The sequence below is a fragment of the Trichechus manatus genome, unplaced genomic scaffold (genome assembly GCF_000243295.1).
Source record: "Trichechus manatus latirostris isolate Lorelei unplaced genomic scaffold, TriManLat1.0 scaffold00006, whole genome shotgun sequence".
Lineage (NCBI taxonomy): Eukaryota > Metazoa > Chordata > Mammalia > Sirenia > Trichechidae > Trichechus > Trichechus manatus.
This window is the reverse complement of record NW_004443942.1, coordinates 21,381,679-21,406,305: the sequence shown is the minus strand read 5'-3', so window position 1 is coordinate 21,406,305 and position 24,627 is coordinate 21,381,679. Positions and strand designations below refer to the sequence as shown.

General features: G+C 36.5%; 1 long non-coding RNA gene across 1 annotated transcript; it reads left to right on the top strand.

Annotated features, from left to right (window-relative positions):
- The first annotated feature begins 1,928 nt into the window (after positions 1–1,928).
- On the top strand, positions 1,929–23,475 carry LOC111821598 (uncharacterized). The gene is made up of 3 exons (XR_002824964.1): positions 1,929–2,074; positions 2,647–2,757; positions 23,394–23,475. It is a non-coding gene; the product is annotated as an uncharacterized LOC111821598 (long non-coding RNA).
- The last annotated feature ends 1,152 nt before the right edge of the window (positions 23,476–24,627 follow it).

The following is a 24,627-nucleotide window of genomic DNA, read 5'->3' as shown; positions in this document are numbered from 1 at the left end:
AAACATCTGAGTTACATATTAATGCCTGACATATCTAAATTTCTTAATCTTCCTCTGAGAGAAAATGGGATTTACAGCCCATAAGTTACATCTACTTTTTAAGAATATTGTGAAATTCATCGTAATTAACTTGGAGCGCCTTACAAGATGTTGCTTGCAGACAAGGTAGTTTATCACTGGATAGTTGCTGGAATTTCTTCTTTGGGGAAGATCCCAGACATGTTATGGTATAAAAAGCTGACTTTGTGGACAAGGTACCATCTATCTTATGCTATATCCAACTAGGTCAGGTTAGATCTTAAAATAGTTTAAAGGCTCTCCAGCATAGGATGTTTGTTGAACATTCTATAATAGAAACGGTTTGACTATGTTGCTTAGAAGGGAAAATGTTCTGTATTTGTTTCTCTGATACCTCCTTTTTAAATCTGAAAAGTTAAATTTAATTGATGATGCATGTTATAATTGATGGCTGTTGAGAATCCAGGAACTGTAATAGTTTTGGGAGCCCTGGTGGCACAGTGGTTAAGAGCTCAGCTGCTAAATAAAAGTTCGGCAGTTCCAATCCACCAGGCGTTCCTTGGAAACCCTATGGGGCAGTTCTACTCTGTCCTTAGGTTGCTATGAGTCGGAATCGACACAAAGGCAGTGGGTTTGGGGTTTTTTTTTTTTTTTTTTTGGTTTTAGGTCTTGACTAAAGGAGCTCTGGTGGCGCATTGGTGAAGAGCTCAGCCGCTAACCAAAAAGTTGGCGGTTGGAACTCACCAGCCACGCCGTGGCAGAAAGATGTGGCGGTTTGCTTCCATGTAGATTGCAGCCTTGGAAACCCCATGCAGCAGTTCTACTCTGTCCTATAGGAAACGACTTGATGGTAGTGGGTTTCAATTTTTGGTTTTAGGTCTTGATTCCACACTGAGAAGGAAGTATTTGGACCCTCAAGACGTGTGCATAGGGACACTTCTGTATGGAACACTTCTTTTATAGAGAGTGTATGAAAATAGGACCTCTGCTGTAGGTGTAAATTTATAACGTTTTCCCAAATCAAAGCAAGGCAAAATGCTTTAGGTTCATTGCAGTAACTGAATAGGAACCGTCTGTAAAACTTTTATACTGAGGAATATGCTTCCTGGGTTATTTGTAACAGATTTAAGAAACTATCTTCTGGAAGTCCACTATTTACACTTAGTTGTAAGATGAAGAAGAAGTTACCTTGTTTAGAGATTTGGGTTCTTGGGATTTGCAATCCTTTAATTAGTTGCTTTTCACATGATAATAAATGTTACCAAAAGCTCAACACATGAGGGTCATCCTTATCAGAATCTTTTCAAGGGTGGATGCATTGTTCTTTCTTGCAAATGCTTGAAAAGGAAACAGTTATGCATAACAATTACAGGGTGATGGGGAGGAGAGGCGGAATAAACAGTCCTTTTGATTTCTGTATAAGGGAGTTAGCTGGTGCTATGCGGGTGACTGCTGGCCTAGGAGTTGAAAGAGCTGGCATGTTGACCTTGGGCAAATCATTTCATATTAATTCTCGGTTGTCTTTTTTTTTTTTTTTTAATGTGTAAAAGCAGGCCATTGGGCTACATTGTCACTTGGTTCCTTCCATTGCCAGAAAGTACAGTAAAACCAGGAAGTACAGTAAAACCTGCAAAAGCCAGACCTATATAAGGTGGGAACCTGTTAGAGAAGGAAAATGCAAATATTTTCCACTAATAGAGAGTGAGGGAAAAGTAGTAAGCTGCACCCTGTCAAAGGTGGAAAACTTGCGAGACCCGGAAAACACAAGGCAGTCCTGTTGAGTTCTGGCTCTCACAGGTTTTACTGTATTAGACTAGATTGGTATTTTCAAAGTATCCCTCAAGTCATGCCAGCCTTGATTTTGTAGTTAATAAGAGCTAAATCATTTTTCAAATCTCCCCGTTAGGTTATCTGCTGAACCAGGAGTTTGAGTTTTTGGTATGCAAACTAAAAATATATTTGAAGCTATTTATACTAATGACTTCTAAAAGGAAGGGACTCATTTAATAAAAAAATAACTCCTCAGTCTCCAGTTGAATACATATGGTGAAAGTTGGTAAGTAAACATTTTGATTTCTTGTTTTGTTATAGTGCAGTCTTGTCAGTGAACAGAGTATTCCAACCTATGCTGGGAGATTCATTTTATGCCTACACATATACATGCAATATTTCACAAGTGCTACTGCTGCCCTTGTCAAATATGTTTTAAAACAGGATTGCTGAAGCTTTGTGACAATGTTTTTGCTAAGCATGTGTTGATATAGAACCCAATATATGATTAAGAAATATCTCAGGAAAATACCCTGTGAATTATGATATGTAGTTTTACATTTTTTAAAAAGTTAGCATAAGCCAACAGAAAATTTTTATTTTTAATCACAGTGGAATCATAAACAGTAGCACCCCTAACCTTCCAACAGAATCAGAAATGGTGTTCTCTATCGCTGTTAATTTTCAGGCTTTTGATGCTCTTTAGTGCTAACATTGCAGCTAATACTTGGTAAAATGGGAAATACACCTCAATTCAGTTTACATTTTTAAGTGATCATGTGGTGATGTGCTCATTGCATGATGCAGAGTGTAACTTCCCTTTTTAAATGTTTGTTTTTTTTTTTTTTATTGATACAGTTTAGAATGATTACGGGGTGTCATTCAGTGACAAAGGGGCCTGTTCCAGGAAATCTTCCTGACTCAAAAGTCATTCTGAATTCTGCAAGGGACATTTGGTGTGGACAAAAGGTACCTCTTGGTTTTCCTGCCCAACAAGAAAGCTGACTCAGAGCACTGGGTCTTCCAGACCTCTGTAACTGCTACAGGTTAAAAGATTTTGTAACATGGAAATCAGTATTTGAAAGAAGGTTGTTGGAGTAGTTGTTTTTCAGACTGAAGGAAGCAGAGCTATTTTTGTAGTAAATGGAATATGTACTTCTGAAATGTAAATTAAGATTAGGACTGTGATATGAGTTTTATTTCTGACTCGGTTTTCTGTTTCCATAGCCGTCCCAATTTCTTAGAGTATCTTCATAAAAGCGTGTTTATGCTTATCAGACCATATGGCCCAATTTGAGGTTCATAAAATATGTCATCTTATTTGAGTAAATAAATTAATCCTTAAATTAATAATTTATGGGCATAAATTCGGTGCTTTGAAAAAATAGCACATATTTAATGAACTGTGGCTCTAAGTGAGTCCCAAGCATCCCCCTCTTCAGGCCTGTGGGTTTATATACCAAACGGGATCAGAATAGATATATAATGCAAGTTATGTGCTAAATATGCAGACTTGCTGTCATCCTGAGAAACATATTCCCAAATTCACTGGGCCCAAGTTCTTTGTGTTTCTGGCCTGCAATTAAGCTTTAGATCCATTTGTTGTCATTGGTATTCTGGAAGAAGAATTTGTATCTAGAGTACCAGGAGCCGAATGATTTTCATAGTAGTTCTACAAACACAGTCAACTCTTGCATCCTGACCTGCAGATTATCTGTTTTGTAGATTATCCATGGCTAGTTTCTCACCTGAGGCTGGCTTTCCTCAGGCGCAGAACTGTTGTCTCCCATTAACCAGCATGTCCAGAAAATATATGCAAAAATGATTGAAAAAAAAAATACAGTACAAAGAAACAACAAAACATAGAAGCTAAGAAGCCAAGCAAAACCTAACTGTGAAGCCTGGTCCGTTGTTCAATGTGTCATGTACATGAGAACAAAATATGGAGGATTTAGGGGTAGCCTTTGTCATGGCTTCTCCCTGTTAGCACGGCTGTAACCAAGGGTTGACTTGTGGTGGATGGCATAAAGCAGAAATAAGTTACTAAAAGAATATACAAATTAACATTTTTTGTGAAATAGAAATGCCAACCCATCTTGACAGTGATCTTAATAGTTATTAGCGATAACTAGTAAATATAGAAGATATGCTGGTTTTTTTCCACTTACTGGTATTATGTGGAAATGTACTTGGATTGTTTTTTCCATGATTTTGTAGAACAGGGCCATATACTCAAAGCCAGAGTGCAGGAAGGCGTTTTTATATACAACTTCTTTAGCCATTGGCTATTGAGGAGTCAACTTTTTAAATCAGTCAAAGCAGTTAAATAAATAGCCCTTGTAGATGTTGACTAAAGCTGTGCCAACACTAAGCCAAAGCATTATATTTGTTTTAAAATAATTATATGAATATGTATACATAGATCAACATATAAATATATTATCATATTCTGCCCTTATTCTGGCAGAGGATGTATAAGCAAAATAAATGGCTTGAAGGCATTGAAAGAGACTTCTTGACGTGAATAGCAGTGTGTACTTTTCTTGTGTTTTGGAGAAATGATGAGATTTAAGGATTAAAAAACCATTCTTTACACTCTAAGTTGGATTTTTTTGGTGCCATATAGCCACAGTGGTATTAGAGTTAAGCTTGAGATATTCCATGGGGTATGGGTATATGGAGTTTTATTCCCAGGAAGAGTTAATTTTGTTTTATGGAAACTTGCAAAATGTTGATTTTATTTATTTTTATGCACATTATTTCCAACATATAAGGGATGCTTGTATAATGGAAACTAGACTATATGGCCCCCCATAGACCTACTTTGTGCTCTCTATAAATAGATTTACCTGAAGCCATTGTCTTTTTGTATTTTTGTTGGAGCTGCTGCCTGACTTGACTTCATTAATTCTTTTAGGTTCAATTGCTGCGTTAAAAAGTTTCATGTTACTGTTATTTTTGGTGAAAGTTCCGATATCTACTTAACTTTTGAGGTCACTTACATACAAAACCATAAAATAGTTGGAAAACCCCCTATCTCTTGAAGACCAGGGCTATATTGTCTGAACTCTCCATGATAGGGGTCACATTAGTTAACATGGAGGGTGAATGTTATTCTGTTTATTAACTTAATTCACTCATACCTGAATAGACTGATGATTCCCGTGGAGAACGCGAATGGTGTTGATAGTACCTGAGCAAGTCTTTTTTGTCCTCTCCATTAGTAGGGATCATGATCCAAATGAAGCTTTCATTTGCTATCAGGCAGAGTAGGAAATAATTAATGAAGCTTCCCCGGGGCAGAAACCTATCAAGAGGTGATGGACTCTCTAGAGAATGCTGTAGGATTTACGTTTATTTATTTATTTGCCGTTGGTATCATTTTTGGCATTGTTTTTGGGAGATGAATTTTAGTTTTAGGTTGATTTAACCAAATATTAAAATGGCTTTCAATAAGATAATAGAAATTATAAATTTTAAACTATCCTATTAGCCTGATGAATAGTTCTAGTTAAATATTTTAATAAATGAATATGCGATTTAGAGATTGCAATCTATATTTGGATTTGGAACCATTTATTTGGAGGGCTGTTTGTCTGATAAATAATGATTCATTTGTTCTGGTTTCTTGAGAGAGAAATGGAATCTCTTTTTCTTCACTTTTTCCTGACTGTTGCATATTGTATTTAAATTGGTATATTTCATATAAATATTTTATCTTTTAGCAAAATAGGTAAATAGCTTGGTTAAGAATTGAAAAATGGTGAGAGTGTTTGGTAGTCATTTTTGCAACATATGGTACTGATCAGTTTATAGGTTAATTTCAGTATATATGAAATACTACAGAGGGAAAAATGTATATATAGTGTATTAGAATCTAGACAGGGCAGGAATATTAGGAATAGGCTTTCCGCTGGATTCCTAAAAGTGTTCTCAGAGTTCTTGACCTGTTTCCTCCATATCTGATCCAGCCAATGAGAAGTTATTAAACTGCTTTCTTCCTGGAGTAGCAACAAAATATAAGCAGTGTCAGGGCCGTTTGGGGACAGGAGAGAGGTGGATGGGATAAAGTTTCCAGGGGCAAGGAGTTATGCCTAAATGAAGCCATTAATTTGATGACACAAATAGTTGGATCTGTCTAAAAACTGCTTCATTTGATAATTGTTGTTAGGTGCTATCAAGTCGATTTTGACTCATACTGACCCCACGTGAGGAGTAGAACTGCCCCATAGGGTTTTTTGGCTGTAATCTTTACGGAAGCAGATTGCCAGGTCTTTCTCTGGTGGAGTTACTGGGTGGATTGAAACAGCCAACCTGTTGGTTAGCAGCAGAGCACTTAACCATTTGTGCTACCAGCGCAAAAGTTAATGTTAACTATTAATTTTTGTTAATTCAGGGAAAGCAACCAAAAAACCAAACCTGTTGCCCTCGAGTCAATTCTGACTCATAGAGAATCCAGGCAAGTGATTTGATCACTTGGTGTGGATCCCCAATTTAGTAGGCATATGTATATATCGTTGTTGTTGTTAAGTGCTGTTAAGTCAGTTCTGACTCTTAGGGACCCTGTGTACAACAGAACAAAACACTGCCCGGTCCTGTACCATCCTCATGATCATTGTTATGCTTGAGCCCACTGTTGCAGCCACTGTGTCAGTCCATCTCATCGAAGGTCTTCCTCTTTTTCACTGACCTTGAAGATGTCTTTCTCTAGGGACTGATCCCTCCTGATAACATGCCCCGGTATATCTGTCTTAGTGTCAGAGGGAAATCACTGTTGCTGAGAATTAAAGCTATATAAGTGTTATTAGGGCTAAAACTCACCCTTCTCTTCAAGGTAAGGGATTATTTCACATCCTTAGAAGATTAACAGTTGGGCACTTATATTTCAAAGGGGAAAATTTCCTCCCCTTATTCTAATGCAGACTATTACAGTGGTAGTATATTAAACTGAGACAGAATTAAGCAACTGGTTGAAGCCCTGGGAGTGAATATCACTAACACAGAGCTGAATGATGTGTTTATGTTGGTTATTGCTGACACACAATTATTGGAGGAATGGAGAATATCATAAAATCGGTGCAACATTATTAGAAATCCTTGTTACCATTATATGCTCCTTTCTGATTTAGCTCCTGCGGTGGCTGCTGCTCATCTGCACAGAAAAGAGGCGTCATTTCACTACTAGAATCCACATACTTCACAGGTTTCAAAGCAGTGTGAGAAATGGTGGAGAAAGAAAGGGTTAGATTAGATAGATAAGGATGAAGCAACATGCAGTTATTTTAAGGTGTGAATCATCTTGTGACACCAGACCATTTTTACTCACTCAAGGGACTGAGTGGAATCTTTGGATGGGAGAGGCTCTGTTCAGGAATTACCACTTCCTTTTTGTTTGTCCCCATTATTACTGTTTGAGATCAAGATCGGTCTAGCATGGGATAATCTTGTCGTCACTGCTAAAATAAGCTGAAAATTACTTACTGGAAACATTGTTTTTTCCTCATTTCAGTTGTGAAATGCTGTAGTTGGGTTATAAATTTTGCAAAAGAGATTAGAAAGTCTCAACTTTTAAAAATTCTGTTGCATCCCTGAAAGGATTTGGGAAGGAAATTTGAAATAGAAGATTCCAATATCCCAAAATAAATGGAGACCAAATATAAGCTTGTTCAAAGTAAAGTGTCCAGCGATCTCCTTTTTTAATTTCTCTTTTCAATCTTTTCCCCCAATTATCAATCCTATTGCTTTTTTAATTAATTTATTAATTTATTTTCACTGCAGAGATAGGCATGTAAGGTGCTTGGCTCCTCTGCTTTCTCCCCACGTCACCCTACAGACTTTTGGTTCAACAAAAGCCCAGATTAGAAAAGAGCCTCTTGTCTCAGTTCACAGATTTCTCAGGGGGAGCTATTTTGTGTGATCCAGGTAAACATCTTCCCATTTTATAAATCAGGTCATACAAATGCATATTCAGAAAGCTTCTATAATCAACTGCAGTGTGGGTCTGCTATGTTCTGTTATGTATGCGAGGTATTTTCTACTTATTACTGAACAGCTGGGATTTTAGCAACAGCTGGATGATTAGTAGTGTATTTTTTTTTTTTTTTTTCCGTTTTCATCCAGATGCTTTATTACTGTGTAGAAACAACACCCGTGTGCAAAAAGCTGGGAGGATAATAGCAAAAATCTTGTTCTGTTACAACTGTTGTTGTCAGGAATTTAATCAAGGAAATTAAGGACAGTTGTGACCATTGTTTGCTTTGCAAACACATTGTTAGAATCAGCACATTCATTTCCATTTCTAGGCGAAGTGGTTGACTTACTAACTTTTAAAATGCCTCTTGCAATATTCCTTAGGCTACTGAGGCTCTGCTTTGGCTGTTACATTTATTTGCCGAAAGGGAAATGTCTACAGACAATGAGACATCACCTGAGTTTTCCATTCACTGCTGGCAAGAGGAGCTGACAAAGCAGGCAGGGTACAGCCCTCTCACTCACCAGAAGGTCTATTTTTAGGTTTGTCCCTTTGTGACTGACTTCAACCCTGAGTAGAAGGGCTGAAATTCAAAGACAATGAGATGTTTTATTATGACGACTTACAGGTTTAAAAAACTTTGGAATTGTGAAAACGGCAAAGGTAATTCAGGTGCTGTTTGATCATACGTCACCCAGTGCTAAAATTAGGATAAAAAGTGTGCCTGGACTTCTTTTTCTTCACCAATTAATTTTTCAATAGATGTTTATTAAGTTCATGCTAGGTGGCTGGACTGTGCCTGTGTATCTACTTTTTAGAGGTACTAACACTTCAGAGAATCATAGCCCGTGTAGAAGGATTTTCAAGGTACGGAAAGATTCACTTTTTTAAATCGGAGCATGCTTGCTTATTATTATTAGTAGCAGTATTACTTTCTCCCCCTCAGAATCTATATGTGACTGGGTCTAGTTTCTTCTTGGAGAGTGAATTGTCAGGGTATCATGCTGTAATAATACTTTTTATAAATTCTATTTTGTGTTCTGTAATGTGCTTCATTTTCTGTAATAGCTTCTATATAAATTGTATAGTAAATGGTCCTGAATTCAACTTGCCTGTGTTTTTATGATTCTTGGATGAGCAATAACAAGGCAGTGCATTACAAACAGTAGATGTGATTGTATGAGTGGTATTTACTTCCTTTAATCCCTAGAATTTTTATTTCTTCTATTTAATGACATGATTAAATTATAATTCAGAGAGAGGGAGAGAAATACAGAAAAGCAGATTTGAGTGAAATACCACACATCTGTAAAACAGTAAACAATAATCATATTTTTTATTCCAAAGTAGGTTTTTCTATGACTACAGTTCTTCTTACCTCACAAAAACTTTTTTTTTTTTTTTTAAACCATTTGTATCTTTTTTCTTGAGGAAGGTCTGAATGACCACTGCTGGTGCATTTAAAAATTCTGGCTTGAATAGAGACCTGAGTTTCTTTATTGGATAAATGTAATAAGAGTTGATTGTGTGTGTGTGTGTGTGTGTGTGTGTGTGTGTGTGTGGACATTTCTACCTAGGCGAGGCAAATGGAATTGCATCAATTTCATGGCCAAGTCAAGGCAGTTGAGGCAGACTTCAGGGATTTTTCTGGGATGTCTTCCGTCTGTGTTGATCAAATTCAGCAAGTGTCTTCTCAGTTTTCCATTTGCTTTCAAGATGATGCTTTGGTTTCTTTTTCTTGGAGTTAAGGTGTTCACATTTGAAATGCAGTTGTAATAGCATTTTTAGCTCTCTCCAACCAGCTTTAACTTTCTAAGAACACCTCAGACTTCTCCTATGAAAAATATCCTTAGGACCACCTTTTTTGTTTTCTGAGTGTTTCAGAATGTACATTACAGTCTCTTGTTTTCAGTTTTCATTCAAGCCAAATACCCATTATCCTTAAGTGACACTGATTCTACTTGAAGCCAAAACAATGGGTCAAGCCGGGCTTTGAACCACTTTGTTCCAGTTCCACCCCCTGCTGAGAATTTGCATTTCTTCCCCAGATACCCCAGGTATACATAAGACTCACCCAGGGATCTTGTTAAAATGTAGATGTATATATTAGAATCACCTGGGGTTTTTATTAAAATGTAGATTCCGATTCAGTATATTTGGGGTGGAAATGCAAGTCCTCAGCAGGGGTTCCACTTGGAACAAACCAGCTTGAAGCCCTGTGGTCAAGTCAGTGGGGGAAAAAAAAAAAAAAAGCCAAGTTGATTGGCATTGTGAAGCCATTGATTCAGTTCTGCTTCATTAATGTCATTAGGATAAATGCATCCTGGATTCTCTTTAAATTTGGGAATTTTTCAATTGCTTTTCTTTCCATCAGGGAAATATCTTTAATTGGAAAACCATTATCTTGTGGAAAATTTTTTTTATTTTTTATTTTAGCAAACTGTGACTATTCATTGTGCCTTACAAATATGACAGTTTGCACATTACATGCGAGCGAAACCATTATTTATCTGATTTCTTAAGCTAAAACATGATTTTTCCTACATGATTTTTCATAAAAATATTTGCAAACTTTGGAAATGTATAATTTAGCCTAAATTAGTTGACACATAGTTAATATTTGAAGTTTCTTTTTTTTAGGCAAAGAGCTGAATTGTTCATTATCACAGTATGGAGGAGGAAATGACTTAATAAACTACGCATTGTTTTACACACTAGAAGTTGGAGATGGAAAGAGGGGAGCGCTTTTGGCCTTTGGACTCAAGGTCCCTTCACTGAAAAGCTCCTAGACCAGGGGAAGATTGATGACAAGGACTTATCCCCAGAGCCGACAGAAAGAGAAGGCCTGCCCCTGGAGCTGGCACCCTGAATTCAGACTTCTAGCCTCCTAGACTGTGAGAGAATAAATTTGTCTTCATTAAAGCCATCCACTTGGGGCATTTCTGTTATAGCGGCCCTAAGTAACTAAGGCAGAAGCCAAGTGCATTTAAAATGCATCAAAATTTTTCTACACTGACTGAAAAAGTATAATTTAGAAATGTGATATTATATTAAGTAGATACATTTCTGAGATTGCAAATATACAATGTAACAGAATCTGTATTTAGGGACTTTTTTTATTTTTTTTATTTTAAGCATACTAAATAGCCTAGCAGGGTATGTGTGAATGTCCTCAGAACACAATTTGACAATTTAGAGTCTGTCTACTTGGAAGAGTAGTCATGTTTTCAGAAGAAAAGGCCCCTTTATGCACACCTTTAAATGTAAATATGCTGTCATAACTTTAACTTTTATTTTAGGTCTTGATTTTATAATTTGGTTATAGGTTTCACTTTTTCTTGTGTCAAATGATTGATTTCCATGGCGTTAAATAATCATTAATTAATTACTGCCATTAGAGACATAAGTAAACTTTATATTGAAAATTCCAAAAAAACAACAACAACAAAATAACACCTCACTGCCGTGGAATCGATTTGGACTCATAGAGACCCTATAGGAGAGTAGAACTTCCCCATACGGCTTCCAAGGCTGTAATCTTTATGGAAGCAGACCGCCACATCCTTCTCCAGAAGAGCAGCTGTGGGTTTGAACTGCCGACCTTTCAGTTAGCAGCTGAGTGCTAACCACTATACCACCAGGTCTCCTGATACTGAAAATAGAAGAACTAATAATTTGTACGGATTGACCCCTAGAAAAATTAACACATGAAACAGCTATTCCTCTTTCACTGGTCATTTTGAGAAATTCTTAGTAATCATGTCTTCCCCTCCTTTTTAAAATTTCCAACTCACATTATTTCACTAAAGATTCGTTACAGCCTGGCCATACTATTTATCAAAACCTGATCGTTTGCCAGGAGATGTAAACTTCCTGGTCTCTGTAGAGTAGTATTAAAAGCATCTCGTAATAAATCTCCCACCAGAAAGATGGTTCCGTGGCAGGTATTCAAGGACAGTATTATAGGCAGCTCCAGGGTATTTAATGGAAAGTACAGATAATTTTAGTGATTCAATTTCATTAAAAACACAAAAAACAAGTTCAGGTTCTTCACAAGCTGAATGTTGCCATAGCTCCGTTCTTTTGCATCATGTTAGTTGCTAGACATTAACTATTAGTGATGGTCAAGTGAAAATTGAGGATGAGATAAAATGGTATAGAAAATTTTGCTATTAAATAAGATAATGTTTTATTTAATTTTAGCACTGTTGCTTCCCCTACAAGGAAGTCCTAATTGTAGGTAGTTCTTGATTTTCTAACTAACATATAGCAAGAACAAGAAGTTCAAAACCAGATTAATCATGAGTAAGCAAAATTTTCCTTTGTGTATTTGTGCTGGTGACTATAACACAAACTTATTTATCTTATGATTTATATGATTAACATACCAGTATTATCATCACAGTTAATTTGTTAATTTTCGGGGAAGCCTAGGTGGTGATTTTAGGTCGTGTGGCTTTGCAGCCAGCATAGGAATGGCAGACAGCAGATAGGGTTTAATGTAGACTTGTCACTAAGAGTATTATGAACATGTTTGTGCTTGTCAGGCCTTGGTGGTACAATGGTCAAGAGTTTGACTGCTATCCAAAAGGTTGGCAGTTCAAATCTACCAGTGGCTCCTTGGAAGTCCTATGGGGCAGTTCTACTCCGACCTACAGGATCTGTATGAGTGGGAATTGACTTGACGGCAATGGGTTTGGGTTTTTTTGGTAGTTTCCTAGGGCTGTCGTAATGAAATACCACAAACTCGGTGGCTTATAAGAGCAGAAATTTATTGCCTTATAGTTCTGGAGGCTGGGAGACTGAGTTCAGGGTATCAGCCCTGTTGATTCCTTCACTCGGAGAGAAGAACCGTCCCATGCCTCTCTCCCGACTTCTGGTAGCTCCAGGTATTCCTTGACTTGCATCTGCAGTATCGTATGTCATCACATCCTTCCTCCATCTCCCAGTCTTTGTGTGTCTTCTCTTCTTTTATAAGGACACCAGTTATGTAGCGTTAGGACCTACCCTACTTCAGTATGACCTTGTGTTGACCTAACTGAGAATATCTGCAAAGACCCCATTTCCAAACATAGTCACATTCACAGGTTCAGGTGTTAGGACATCAACATATCTTTTTAGGGGGACACAATTCAATCCTTAACAGTGCTTAAAGCTTTCTTCTATATCTTTTGTTATTTTTTTTTTCAGATTCTCAGAGAAGAGTGTTTAATTTTTTATTTAAGGAGATTTTTTATTTTTTAAGAGAGTATATCCTATTCCATTTTTGAAATGGGCATAATGTGGCAAAGACTGGGAGAAGTGCTTGTAAGTTTTGTAGTTTTGGCCACTTAAGATGTTTTATCCATGTCCAAATCAAGACATGCATGTATTTTTCCGTGAGTGAATAAAGTGGTTGATGTATGTTCCTTACTTGTGTGAAGTGTTTTTAAAAGAGACATATGCAACTGAGGAAAGGGTCTTTATATTCATGCTAAGGAGCCGTGCTGGCGCAATGGTTAAGAGCTCAGCTGCTAACCCAAAGGTCAGTGGTTCAAACCCACCAACGGCTCCTGGGAGAAAAGACCTGGCTATCTGCTCCTGTAAAGATTTACAGCCTAGGAAACCTTATGGAGCAGTTCTACTCTGTCATATAGTGTTGCTATGAGTCTGAATTGACTCAACAGTGCACAACAATAATATATTCATGCTAGTGGAAGATAAGCTTTATATTTAGTCTAGTTTATACTACTTAATGACATTGGACACCCAAGGGACGTGACACTCATGCCAGAAATTTGTAAGAGGCTCTAGAAGCATTTGAATTGTGCCTTTATATTGATGAGGCTGACCAAATTATTAAACCATTGCTTTTTGTGAATGATGTGCAGATGCTTTCATATTTTTTTTAAAAAGTACTATTGAAGTGTGTTTATCTCAGGTCTGTATTTCAGAGTGTAATACAATGATCACATGTAACCATGATGACATGTAATCATAATGAAAAGAGTAATAGTTATTGTAATTAAGGCCAAAGGCATGTAAAAAATACTTTTTTAATAAAAATAATATTATCCTATTATGTACTCAATAAATAAAATAGAGAAAGGGTGGAAGGCATTTTGTTACCCTAACTTCCTGTAACTTCTTTTTCCTATGCACCTTTATTCTGCTTCATTTTAATTGTAACATACTTACAATCTGAGTGTGTTTTACCCTGAACCTGATATCACTGCCTGTATTAGTTTCGTGGAGCTGCTGTAACGAAGTACCATAAACTGGGTGGAGTAAAACAGCAGAAATTTATTCTCTCACTGTTTTGGGGGCTAGAAGTCTGAAATCAAGGTGTCGGCAGGGCCATGCTCCCTCTGAAGGGTCTAGAGGAGGTTCTTCTTTGCCGCTTCTTAACTTCTGGTGATTGTGGGCAACCCTTGGCATTCCTTGGCTTGTAGCTGCAAAACTCTGCCTCTGTGTTCACATGGAGTTCTCCTATCTGTGTGTCTCTGTGTCCAAATTTCCCTCTTATAAGGATATCTGGCACACTGGATTTAGGCCTGTGCTAATCCAGTATGACCTCATCTTAATTTAATTCCATCTGCAGAGACCCTATTTCCAAATAAGGTCACATTCACAAGTTTCGTGAGCATGAGTTTTGGAGGGACACTATTCAACCCAACACACTACCTTTTTTTAGTGTTGCTACATAGTTTTTTTGGGCCATTATTTTATCTGTAACATATTCTATCCAATCAATTTGTATAGTTTTCTTGCTCATTTCAGTGTCATGGATTTTTTTCTAAAGTGATTTAATCTTTTATAAAGTTATAAATAAAACTGTGGTGAAAATCTTCATGAATATAAAACTTAAACATTTTTTTACTACTTTTTTAGGCTAGCTTCCCAGAGGAAGTTGTTTGCTTTTAAATAAAGGAAATTAAATTTTAAATGATATTGTATTCTTTTATAATAGAATGTAGTATATTAATAATGAATCTATCAGGGCTAGAAATAACTTTTGGAAATTATTCATTTGCTCTTCTCTGCACTTTAGCCAGAATTAATCATATAAATTGTTGCCAATAATGTAATGCATATATGTTGACCTCAGCTTTTCCTATTCATGTAGCAAATTGTTTTATATGATAAATGTTGCTTGAGCAGCTCATATTAAAGTGGTTTACATTAGTTCTCTGCTCTCCTGTTGTAAACAGATCCCTGTATATCTTTTCATTTGGGTCTTGGTGGTCAGATTAATTATATCTGTCTCTCCATGTCTTACCTAAAAGGCCTGCCTTCAGCTCTCTGATCTCTCTTAACTCTACCACCACTTAAGGCTTGGATTCGTCCTTAAGACAAAATGCTATCCTGAGCTTCCTAATCGCTGTATGTTTTATGGATGGTTTCATTCATTATTGAATATTTATTTAATAACTAGACACAGGTTTTTATATCTAGTTCCATTTCTGCTCTTTTTCCTCCTGTTTATTCTCCTTCTCTGTTTTCTTCATCAAGTCTTTTTGCTTCTCAGTCAGACTCTTTGACACCAAATATTGTTTTGATTAAATGTCTCAGTTTTCGATAACATGACGTTTTAATACTGAGAGGCAAATAACGAATGGGAAATTCTCTGCCCGCTTCTTTCTTCTCACCTACTTGGAGTTGGAAGATCCCCTAAAAGAGCTTAAAGATGTTCAGATCAAAGCTTACCAGGCTATCTCCTGGCCAGAGTGTTGAGCTGCATAACAGTACTGAGTTTTACAGAGAATAAATGTTATATTCGTATAGTAGTTGTCTCCAGAGGCAAATAATACAGGTTCTTCCTGGGGTGGTTAATTCTGCTCCTAAAGAATAATCTCTACCTACCTAACTTCATGGATTCAGCATTTTAATGAAGAAAAGGGTGGAGGGGGAGGGATAATATATATATATATTTTTGATGACAGCTAAAAGAATATTTTCCACTCCTTTTTCCAGAGCTCCTAAAAAGGATTTCTGGAATCTTTTAAAACTTTGCTTATTCTAAGCAAGCTCTGAGACCATAACTGTTTACTTTTTTATAAAATTATCTGCTTATCTTTGGGAATGTTGGTTTGGGGAAATTGATCCAATTAAATTAGAACTTTTTCTAATTTTTTCTAGAGTCATCTCTTGAAATAGGGAGAAATTGTAGAAATAAACAGGGGTTTTTTTAAAAAAAATCTTTTTTCAAATTTTTTTTAAAGATTTGAAACAATTTATAATATATGTGGACAGCTTTCCAACTGCGTTTCTCCTGATCACACCTTGCTTGTCAGAGAGTTTTTGGTGTTTTAAACCTAACGTATGAGGTTTTAAGGGTCAGTTATTTCAAAGAAGAAGCAGTAAAGCCAGGAGCCAAATATCAGTTTAAAACAAGCAAGAAAACAAAGAAATATGAATATTTTAATTAGCTAAGGGAGACAGTTAAATTATAAATAATGCTCCTATTTTTGAAAGCTCATTGGTTATGTTAGGAGTTGATTTTTTGTTTTTTGTTTTTTGCTCTGGTATAGCTGTACCAGTTGGTAAAATGTTGAAATGCATCTGTGTTAATTAGTAGCCAGCTGATTCTCTGGAACCAACCAAGTACACCACAGTCTTGTCCCCACCCCTTAGGCCTCGTCAGGATCCAGAAATCAGAGGGTAAATGCCTGGCACCTCAGGGAGCCTCCAGAACTCAGCTCCAGTGCAGAGGCCATAGACCATTCTAATTGCTCATTCTCTACCAGTTGTACATATATTTTAAACATCATTGCTGATATGAGACAGTCTTCAGGTGATCCAGGAATTCTAGCACTTCTGGACTTTTTTTTCCCCCAGCTCTGACACCAACTTTGGCTTCAGATCCCATAGATCTATTTACTTTTTCTATGCCTCAGTCTACCCATCTGCATCCTGGATCTGAGGAAACCAGCCTCACGTGAATGGTGGGTAAATTCCAGTTGGAATTTATAAAATGTTTACATGTTTTAAGTATAAAGTGGTTTACATGTTAGCATGTATATCAATTAGAATTTGCCGTGTATCAAACCACTACAAAACTTAGTGGCTTAAAACAATGGGCAGTTATTATGCATGTGTTTGTAAGTTGGCAATTTGGGCTGGTCTCTGCTGGGCAGTTCTTCTGGTCTCGCCAGAGCTTCTGCATGCAGCTACAATCAGCTGGAAAGTCTGTTAGATACAGGCTAATCCCAGATGGCCTTAAACACATGTCTGGAAGTTGACAGGGTTGACCAGACCATGTCAACAGGATAGTCTGGGCTTCTTCATGTGGAAGCTGGTTCCAAAAGCAAGAGAAGGTAGCTCTAATGTGCAAGCATTTGTCAAACCTCTGAGTGTATTTTGTTTGCTAATGCCCCATTAGCCAAACAACTTACATGGTGAAGCCCAGATATAAGATGTGGAGAAACAGATTTTACCTTTTGAGGAGAGGAGCTTTGAAATATCTGTGAATTTTTTTTCAGTTGACAGATGCATGTGACCATATTTCTTCTGAAGAAGAATCTTCCTCAAAACAAGTATTTTAGAGATAGTTGTCCCTGTCCTGTCCATGGGAAGAAACACGAACATGGAAAAAAGATAATATTTTAATTTGAGCATGCTTTTCAAACTGTCTTCTGCCTGGTTGAACCTTGTGACATTTATGGACTCTGTATTATATGTGTTTGAGAAGATGGTATTTTATAAGGTTGTATTAAAGTTACTTCTCTTTCTTTTATTTTTTTAAATTTTCTTTAGAAGCAAATTATAAGTTTCAGGAGATGAAGGCTTCGCTAGTTCTTTGGATTTTCTTTCCTGGTACCTTGTCTAGTGCCTGCACATACTGTTATTGGCTAATCAACAGATTTCACAGCTGGATATAGTTAAGAATTTTCACATTAAATTTGACTTCATCATTTTGTTATGTTCATTTGTGGGTCTTTACGTTTTTTAGTAACTGAAAACAATTACTTGACAAAAGGAATCTTTGTGCTAATGCGAGCTACCTCTTTGTGCCTTGAATTTTGAGCCAAAGACATTGTTTTCCATTGTGAATTTAAAGCTTGTGAGATTTGCTTAGAAAGTGCATATTCAACTTTGGATCTGTCTTTTTATATGTGACACACAATTTCATTGACCAATAAATCAATTCTAATTTGCTGCCAAAGAAATAACTGGTATGCCATATCATACCTATAAACCACTTGAAATGTGCTTTGATATCTATTAAGTGTAGTATCAATCTTGCTATATCAAATTTTCAGAGAAATTTCAGAGCATTCATATTGTCTAATTACTGTCACCAATAATAGTTACCTTAAACTTCGTACTTCACTTGTCATATTTATATAGGTGTGTTGCACTCATAGTACAAAGAAGCTGATGTTTTTCCTAATGTACCTATGAGGCAATGACTTGAGAATTACTATATTCTTCCCACTGCCCATGGTATTACTATATCTTTCCAAATGTATTTGATAGTTTTATATATCAGCAGACTGTTATATAATGTTTCAAGGGCTTTAGAAAAAGTTATTGATTTAGCAGGTAAATCTATTTATTTTGAAAAATTCTTATCATTACCTGTAGCCATGTAATAACAGTTGCTTAATTCTCTCTTGCTGTGATTACAGAGACATGTATATTGTTGTATCCTTTTTTTCCTTTGACTCAAAATTCTAAATTTTTTTGCTATCCGTAAAATATTTTGAATATTTACTTTGAATGTTTACTTTGAATGTTTACTTTGCTATGTTTAAGTTTACTTTACTTTGTTTAAGTTCCATACCTGAGAATTGCTTTTCTATTTCCAATTATCCATTAGATGGCAAAGTCAGCGCTTTGGGTTATGTCCGGGTTCTCTAATAACTACCAGACAATCCTTTTCTGTGGATGCCTCCATCAATTAAATTTCTCGCAAAGCCAGTTCTCTATACACATAAGGCAACAGAGCTCTCTTAGTATTCTCTGGGTGTGTATAGATTTAATTTTGAATAATAATAATAATAAGTAAGGTTTTCTAAACACTTGTTTGCCAGAAAACAGACAGATCTACTGCTTAGTATGGTAGCTTCATTTAATTTCATTTTCAGAGATTCTTAGGGGGAGACATGAAAAGTAAAAGGGTGTGTTTTAATGGGAAAAGACAATAGTAGACAAAAGTTACTTAATAAATTTACTTTTTTTTTCTCAACATCTGTTTAGGTTTTCGTAAAGGAATTCATAGTGTACTTATAGGCCAATGTTTGTGTACTCTTTGTCTAATGATGTGTCTGCTAGTATAAAAACGTTAGAGAAAAAATTCCAAGAATTGGGACCAGGATTGATAAATCTGGAAGATTTTGCCCTATGGAATGTTTGTCAAAAACAATTGGCCAGCCTTAGATTTTTCTTCTGTGTCCCTGTATCCTTTGCCATGTCAAGAAGACTTGCAGACAAGTCTCTTCATATCACTTTAAAATGTGGATAATCACATTACAAAAGCAAAAGGAGAACAAGAAACCATTTCCTTGGACCACTGAGTGTTTGTAGTGCTCCCAAGTGCATTTTCTGTCCCATTCATGAGGTCTTCTGAGCCTCGGTCTCCTCCTTTCTGACCATGGGCATCATCGTCGTTTGATCCTCCCACTTACACAGCAGTTGTGATGTAGCTGAGGGTCTGAGAAGAGAGACGTTGTGCAAATTCAACTCATTAAATCAATTGTGGTTATGATATTCAAAGGGTTTGCTGATATAGCTTGGAAAATATCTCAAGATCAGACTCACACCCTACTTTTTTTCTAATAATTATTTTTAAATCAACTTTATTGTTAGAAGTTATGTATAATAAACTACACAATTCAATGAATGTTGGCAAATGTATACGCCCAATAAACCACCACTACAATCAAGATATAGGGTAATTCTATCACCGCCAAAGTTTCTCCATGCCTCTCTCAGTCTATACCTCTATTTGCCCTGAGCCCCACCAACCAATGATCTCATTTCAACCCTATAGATTAGTTTGTAATTTCTAGAATTTTAGATACACGGAATCATGTACTGTAGATAGCTTTGTTTCTGGGTACTTCCACTCAGGGTAATGCTTTTGATTTATCCATGTTGTTCGTGTATCAGTAGTTGGTTTCTTTTTGTTGCTGGGTAGTATTTGGTTACTTGGATGTACCACATTGTGTTTATCCATTCATTTGCTGATGGGCATGGAGGTTTTCTAAACCCTGTTTTTTTTTTTTTTTTTACCAAATCTTGTTCTTAGTGCCCATCTGCTAATTTTTTCATGTCCTTAAACCTGAATTTCATTCATATTTTGCCATTCACTCTACTACTTGGATATACAGCTTCTCTATACACTACAAGTAAAACCAATATGTAATTAAGAATTTATATAGGACATGTGTATTTAAGTGGAATCATTTATGAGTTTTTAAATATTTTAATTCTTAACGAATTCTTTCCTAAAGGAGATTGCTTCTAATCAAGAAAACATTATCTTCTCCAGAGGTCACTTTTCTCTCTGGGCCATTTTGTCACTTTGATAGCAGCAGTGATGAGGATTTCCGTAGGAATGCATACTGGCATATAACTAGAGCAACACTCTACTGACAAAGCACTTCCTTCGTTCAAAAAAAGCAGTACATGACATTTAGAGGAATTTTAGTTCTATGAGTTGGTAAATGAAATGTGGGATTTTCTGTGTTTCTTCTTTGAAATTTAAGCTGTCTGAGACTTTCGTAACTTTTTTTTTTTAAGTGACAAGCACCTGAACTTGAAGTTGCATTCACTGAGGGAGCTGCAACTCCTCCATTAAAGCAAATTTATCAAGACCAATTTTTCACCTGCCAAACTTAGCATCTCTACTGACTTAGCTTCCTAAATATAATATTAACACCTAGGTACATTTACATTCTTAAGATCTCTTGGGCCTTCTTCATTTTTTGCTTCTCTCTTTCTCTCTCATTTTCTTCCTCCTCCTCTTCCATCTCCATTTACATTTCTCTTCTTTCTCTCTCTCTTTCACTCTAGCCACAAAGATCCACCACGGAAGGATTGAGCACCAAAAGAGAAATCCTTGTTTCAAATCTACTCTGACAATCTTGCATATGAAATTTTGCTTTACTTGTTCAGTGATATTGCTGGAGCAAGTCCTGTATGCTACACCCTGGCAAAGCTCCTAAAACTGGTCCTGGTGGGATTTCTGTTTTAGAAGCAGCCTTAAGATCTTCGTAGCATTGTTCAGTTTGCTTTCCTAAAAGAATTTCAGCCAAGTGTATATCCTTAAAATATTTTGCTAATGTAATGACCACTTCATCAATATAAAGATTATATATATATGTAATACAAACATATGTATGAATACACACACACACACACACATACGTATATCTCTAAACAAATAATTAAGCACCCAAAGGCATCTTCCTATTCAACTTCGCTAGCATTTCCTTCCTCCTAGTCATAGTTGCTTTGACTGCACTGACTGTGTGAGGCTCCTGGGATTCTGTCTCATTCCATCTCATGCTAAACTAATCGCAGTATTCTTTAGCTTAGTCATGATGATATACCAATTAGGCAGTTCTGCTTGTGCTTTCAAATGTAGGCTGGGTCCCTGATGAACCAGTTGGCCAAGTGGGTGGGTGAATGGGGCAGTGAGAGAGGTAAGGAAAAGAGTTATCAATAGGCTGGGGTGGGTTGTCTTTGAGCATTAGTGGAAGAAAATTGCCACTTGTTATTTGGTTTACGACCATATTAACAATAGTTATTATAATAAGGAGAAAAATAAGACTTGGCTAATAGTTAAGGGGCTTGTGAAATCTTTTTGATTTTGGTAAGTGTCGCTGATCTTAAAATTTTAAATACCACTAATGGCATATGATATAATCATTCATTAATTCAGTCTTTAACCAATGTTTAGTGAGCCTATACTGTATGGCCACCACTTGTCAGTCAGTTTGCTGTACTGTGGTGGCTTGCATGTTGCTATGATGCTGGAAGCTACGTCACTGGTATTTGCAATACCAACAGGGTCACCCATGGTGGCAGGTGTCAGTGAAGCTTCCAGACTAAGACAGACTGGGAAGAAAGGCTGGACAATCTACTTCTTAAAATTAGTCAATGTAAACCCTATGGAGCACAGCAGAATATTGTCCAATATGGTGCCGGAAGATGAACCCTTAGTTTGGAAGGCATTCAAAACACACAGTAGCAGCAACAAAGGACGCTAGCACACCGATGATTTTGAAAATGGTGAGAACAGGGCAACATTTTATTCTGTTATACAAGGGGTCACCACGAGTTGGAGCCGATTTGACAGCAACTAACAACAGAGCAACATACCGTGTGAGGAGACTTGTGCTATGTTGGTGACATAGATGAGGCATATTCTTGGCTTCAATATGCCTTCTCGTCAGTCCTTGGCGTTAATTTATTAATTTAACATTCAAAACCATTTTAGTGAGTACCTGTAGGCACATAAGAACCAACAAATATTCTATGCGCACAGATCAATAAGACATTCATTTCCACCCTTGACCTTAGAGTTTTGTGAGGGAGACAGACATGGGAACAAAAAAGATAGTATATTGTGATACATACAAATGGGATTGATACCATGCCATGGGAATTTTAAATTCCCTGTTGACTTGGCATTTCTTTTATACTGGCCCCTGTGGAAAACTCAGGGGGGAAGAAAACTAATTTTGTTACCTGAACCCATTCTATTGTTTGAGTGAGGCTTTTGTTTAGGAGAAAATACACAACTTTTGCTTTTGCAGTTATTTTTGTTTTAAACTACTGCAAAATATGTATTTTGAACTGTAGTTTTAATATTCTTTAAATGGTGTTAATTGTATTTTTAACATCTTTGAAATAATGTTTTCTATTTGAAGGAAAATTTATATTCCGTATTTAGAGAGATGCTGGGAGCAATTGTTTGGAATAAGGTGAAAGCAGGAACATTTTCACAAATGATGAGATATTTTCTTTGACTATGATTCTAAAGTAGGATATGGGAGCTTATAATTGGGAGGGGTCTATCTTTTTTGAAATCCATGATTTCTTCTGCTATCAGTAATCTGGTATTTCATCAGCTGACTATTATATTACTCATAGAGACAGAGCTTTGATTGTTTCTTTGCATCTTTGTTGTGCACAGAGTGGTCTTGTAGAAAGTTAGCAATTAATCATTTTCACAACTGTGGAATTTTAGTTATGGCAATGTGCTCTTCTTGGTAATTGAATTAAATGACAAAGCACCTAACCCATTACTGTGCTCTCTCTCTCTCTTTTTTTCTCTCTTGTAAATACAAATATAATGGGCCTCAATTAAGTAATATGATTCTTTTTATAGGCATTTCCAGGTAAGCAGTTCTATTCGGCATTTTTTAAGTTTCTGCTCTTGGCTTATGGGGAAGGCTTTTGAACAAGGTATTTGTCTAGTTGAGTCTCAAATGGAAGAGAGATTGTCTGGTACATTGTAGACTAGTGTTTGACTGGTCTGATGTCAAGTCTAATGAGAGGGCCAGCCTCACATTTTATGATTGTAACGTAAGTATTCTTTCCGAATTAAAGCAGAAAAATGACCTCCGTTCTTTCTGAATAACATTACCTAGTACTAACTAATCTTACCTTGCCTTCCTGCTCCACAATTTCCCACCTATAGGTTTTGGATGCTGCTTTTGTGGAGTATGTGAAAAGAGTTGTAGAAGACAGGGGGTCAGTGAGATCAGAGCATACCACAAATGAGATAACCTGCATAAAGTGCTTAAAATGGTACCTAGCACGTAAGTGTGCAATAATTGTTTAACATCGTTGTTATTTGCCTTACTCTTCTTTGCTTTTACATGATTGTCTCATAATACGTCAAATTGAACAGTTTAAGTATTTCTTTACCGTTCCCCATAATCATTAGCAAAAAAAACATTTTCACCTTTGAATATATCAAAATGACAAGTGTAAGAAAGATAATGGTATCTCCTCAGATTTTTCTTTTTGTGGTATATCTATACACAAGTGGTACTGAAGCATATTTAGGTCTGTATTCGTTTCTTATGGCTGCTGTAACAAAGTACCGTAAACTTGGCCGCTTAAAATAGCACAAATTTATTATCTTGCAGTTTTGGAGATCAGAAGTCCTAAAATCAAAGTAGCAGTAGGGCTATGTTCCTTCTGGAGGTTGTAGGGGAAAATCTGTTTTCTTGCCTTTTCCAGCTTCTAGAAGCTTCCCACATTCCTTGGCTCATGGCCATTTTCCATATTCAAAGCTGGCAATTGCATCACTCTGACCTCTGCTTTCCTCATCACGTCTCCTTCTCTGACTCTCCTGCCTCCCTCTTTTAAGGACCATTGTAATTATATTGTTCCCCCCACCCACTAATCCAGGATAGTCTCCTCATTTCAAAATTCTAATTTAATTAATTTAAAAGTCCCTTTCACAGGTTCTTGGGATTAGGACGTGGATATATTTAGTGGGCCATTATTGTGCCTGCCACAAGTCCAGTGAAAATCATTATTATTACTTGTTATGTAGATTCACAGAACTTTAGATCTAACAAATACATTAGAAGTCATTCATTTCACAGATGTGGAAACTAAAACATGATAGAGAATACTACCTGGGACCAAAACCTAGCTACTGAGTCCTGATCAGATGATTTTTTCCATTGCTTTTATGTAGCCATCTCTGAAAACTGTGTCTATTAGCTAAGTAATTGGTTTTTGATTAAGAGACCACATTACAAAATTCCAAATAGTAGTTTAAAACTGAATTTGAGGTCACTTTGAAATCTGAAGGCAGTCTACCCTCTTAGACTTCATTTTTGACACACTTAACAGAAGGGTTGGATACTTAAAAATAAATTAGTTCAGTGATGTTTTTTAAAAAGGGAAAAATACCT